Genomic DNA, 4150 nt, shown 5'->3' with positions numbered 1-4150 from the left:
TGACTTGGCCTATGCCTTTCAGATGCACCACAGAGATGGGCACACTCTGAATACAGAGTGACTTTCATGGTAAAGGAGCATCACATGTGGGGTGGTGTGAAATTACCTGCACAGTCCACAACAGAATGTTAATTCTGAGCTCACTGGCAATTAAAGAATGTGTACTTGGGAATTCATAAATATCCCTGCTCCCCAATACTTTCAGTTAAATCTACAGACTTAGCACATGAAGGCAATATACATGTTCCGCCACTTATCAGCAGTGACTACAGGCAAAGTATTCCCCCCAAAAAATCTCCCTGTTCTCATGTGGAAAATACTTTAATAACCTCTCAAGAGAGGTGAGTGATTAAATGAGCTGACATGACATGTCTGAACATAACAAAACCCAATAAATAAAAGCTACAGGTGAATTAGTCATTAAAAAGTCAGAGAGTCTTGATGCAATGTCCACCATTTTGTGTGAGTGAACAGACTGTATATACAACTTGGGGTCCGCAGTTGCTGCCTACCTAACCTGGACACATACCATGCATTCATCACCAGATATGGGGACAGACGGGCTCAACATCACAAGCCAGTGGTCCCGGTGCTGCCAAACTGTAAGATGATCCCCGACAGAACTTTCCTGTGGGTTGAGGTCCTCTTTCCCTCCTCGTTTCCTGGGACCTCACTGCTTTGACTATCATTGTCTTTCCTGTATCTTCCTCCTGTCTTCCCTGCTCACACACTAATAGGAGACTCTCGACGGTTCAGGCCTTTCCAGGGCTTCAACTATGGCCACAGTTTTCTAAGTTTTCCTCTACCTACTATATCCTCTTCAATGCACCAATTAAGGAAAAAATGCTTTCTGTAAAGTGCTTCCAGTTTCTGAACAAAAGTTACCTAAACAGGGGGAAAATGGCTGGCTTGGAATAAGAATGAAAGGGAGTATTTTGTTTTGACTTTTTAGAGTTTTGATAATAGTCAATTGTATTCTGAGAAAACAGATTAAAAATTGGAACAAAAAAAAAAAAAGCAAAATTGGCTCCACTCTGCCCTCTGGGCCGGTCCTGCTGAAGGAAGGGCTTCTTCTTCTTCTCCTGCCCCTTCAGCCCTGCAAAGCCCTCTAGCCAGCACCTCTGACCCTGGACTTATTGAACTTACCCGTCCCCACACCTCCTCCCCTACCAGGCCTTGAACTTCTGCTCTTGCTCATCCCTCCACTTGTGTCCATCACGTGACAGAGCTCACTGCATCGCAGACTCGCTTATGGAGTGAGCCACACCCCCGTCAAGACCATGGCTGAGGGGAGAGAAATACAACCTCTCATGTGCCCTCTTTACCATCATAGCCTTCATGGAGTCTGGAGCACGTCAGTATAAATGTTGGAAAGGAGACGGTTGCTGTATTAGCACTTGCCCTACTCCACAATCCTCACAGAGATGCCAGATGACAGGACTAGTGCTCAGAGCCTTGACTCCCTCCTGGATACACTTAGAGCACTCAGTCCAAGTGGTGGAAACAGAGTTACCATTTCAGGAGAAAGAGCAAGTCCCCACTCACTTGGGGACACGTTACCAAGAACTCAGCTGCTAGTATTCTCTCTCAGCACCACTGTTTACTCTAAGCAGGCATATCGAAGGAAAGAGAAGAAAGCCATGATACTTGAATCCTAACTAGAGTTTTCAGATGTAACAGTCATGAATCCATAAACCTTTACTTGGGAGTGAACAACCACCCCACCTGCAAAAACGAAGTGGTCTATGAGAAATGAGGAGTAGTCTTGTTTCCCAGGGTCAAACTAGGAAGACTTTGACTACTGCTTCTCATAAGGGAAATATTAGTATCCCAAATTTACTTATTAGGAAATAAAAATCAAAGCGTTTTTAAAGGTAATTAACCCATGATATTCCAAGTTATTATTCAGTTTCCACCCTGACCCCAAACGCTAGGAGAACCTCCAGTGCACTGACCCCACTCTCCTAACATCTGTGCCAACTTGTCTTCATTTTTATTCCAAATTAATCAAATTAAGTAATTTCAACATAGTTATGAAGACCAACAATTTCCATATTCCTCTTTTCATATTCCTTCCAAATTCATCACATCTGCTGATCAAGATTCCAATCTTGGAAGGCTCCAACTACCTACTTCTTCCATGACTGAATCTAATTAGGATATTAAATCTGGTGGGGTTCACAAATCTCCCAACATCTTTCAAATATCTCTGGCCATTGTACTATATCTAGATAATTAAGTCTTATTCTATGCCTCACAAATATTTCAGACTTTCTCCATATCTTTTGATTTTTCATCATTCTGAGTACTTTCCTCACTTTCCACAAAGGGAATCACCTTCTACTAGACAGATTAGTAAGATAATATGAGGAAATTCTTCAGCTTACTGTCCCAAAATCTGTAAATATTCCTCATTGTTGACTCCCAAGCCCATAGTAAGAATTGAAGAATCATCTCTTCCTTGGCCAAGTCCCATTTCTCCAATTGTATTCTTTTCTCTCCTGCATCCCTGGAAACTTCATGCAATTGATTATATTTTAAGTATTATTTACCTTGGTATTAAAATACAAATGCTTTAAAACACTAAAAATATCTTCCTTGAATGTTTGATATCATCGAAAATCACCAGTCTTTATGTAAAGCCCCACAAAACCCACAGCCTGATGGACTGTTTGTAGGTTAAACCCATTTATATAAAGACTGATCCTCTTGCTGCAAATTCTCTTCCCAGAACTGGCCACAATTCACAAAATAGTGAGACATCTGGCCCAAGGCATCGAGATTGCTTTTGGAGGCATTTAGAATATTAGCAAATTAAAGAAATCACTTATACTTACCTTACATGTATCTAAGTGGTTAACCTGTTGAGAAGGAAAAGATTGTGTTAGGGAAGTTATTCCTGGATTAGATTTATCCTGATTGGCATCCAGATTAAAGGAGTTCTTTCGTCATGATTATAAAATACATGAGGTTATCAGATCTATTAACAGGAGCCCACAGACAATTCTATGCCTGATTCTATAGAAAGAGACTAAAACTTTGAACTCAGGAGTGTGGTAGCTGCATACTTAAGTAAAGACACAAACACAGTTTTCCCACACATTTTGTTTCTGGTGATTACTAAAGAAAAATTTCCCCAGGAGGAATCAAAGTCATTTATTATTCAAGGAAGTTTTAATCTAAAGATGGTTATTTAATTTGATTAAAGACCTTTGGTCACAGGCCATCTGAGACTAGATTAGATTACTGTGTACATGGAATTTCTGTGGATTTAAAATTGATATGTAATAGTCAAGAGAAACTTGCTTTATGACTCTACAGTTGACTTTTCTGCAATTAGTCCAGAGAGGAAAACAGGAAAAAAAGAAAAGAAAAAAAAATGAGTAGAGATATCTTGAAATATTAGATGTGTCGCCTGTAGGTTCTATTCAAGACAACAGGGAGAGGAGAGTTACTTAGGTAGTAATTTAAAGAAGGAATCTCTGAGGCACTGACATTTAACCTGAAGGTGAAGCAGTATAAGTGTAGCTGGAACTATGTAGGTGGATATCAGGGAGGAGATGAACAGAGATGAAAGCGCTCATTGTACAGATAAAATTGATGCTTGGTTCTGTTTGTGTGGTTCTGGGACGTTATGTCAATGACTGAGCCCCAAATAATTAGCGGAGCCACTATCTGAGACTGCAGACGAGAGGAGAAGTAGTTTTTATTTGGGAAGGAAGTTCCTGGCTTCGGTCTGATATACATTTCATTGTAGGTGCCTGCTTCCCATGCAAGTATGGATGACACCTCAGAAATGAAATCTAGCATTCGTTTTTACGCATTATTATCATAGTGGTAACAGTCGAAGACTGAATAATTATAACAGTTTTCGAAGATGGTGTATATAGTAAAAAGAGAGAAGAGGGTTACAATGGAGTCTTGAGATGCTGAAATAGTATTGTTTGAGGAGAACTGCTCACAGTACACTGGGAGGAACTGACTAGTTTAAAGGCAGTGGGGAGTTTGCGATGTCAGAGGACCTTGGAAATATAAAGTTCCTGAAGGAGGTCATAGTCCAATTCTGCATGGGTCCAAGTAAAATACTGAGAAACATTCATTGGATTTAATTGCAGAGAGATAACTATAATGTTATAAAGGTTTATGTATA

Source organism: Eubalaena glacialis, unplaced genomic scaffold (assembly GCF_028564815.1).
Source record: "Eubalaena glacialis isolate mEubGla1 unplaced genomic scaffold, mEubGla1.1.hap2.+ XY scaffold_56, whole genome shotgun sequence".
Lineage (NCBI taxonomy): Eukaryota > Metazoa > Chordata > Mammalia > Artiodactyla > Balaenidae > Eubalaena > Eubalaena glacialis.
The sequence above is the reverse complement of the archived record's forward strand: the minus strand, read 5'-3'. Positions refer to the sequence as shown.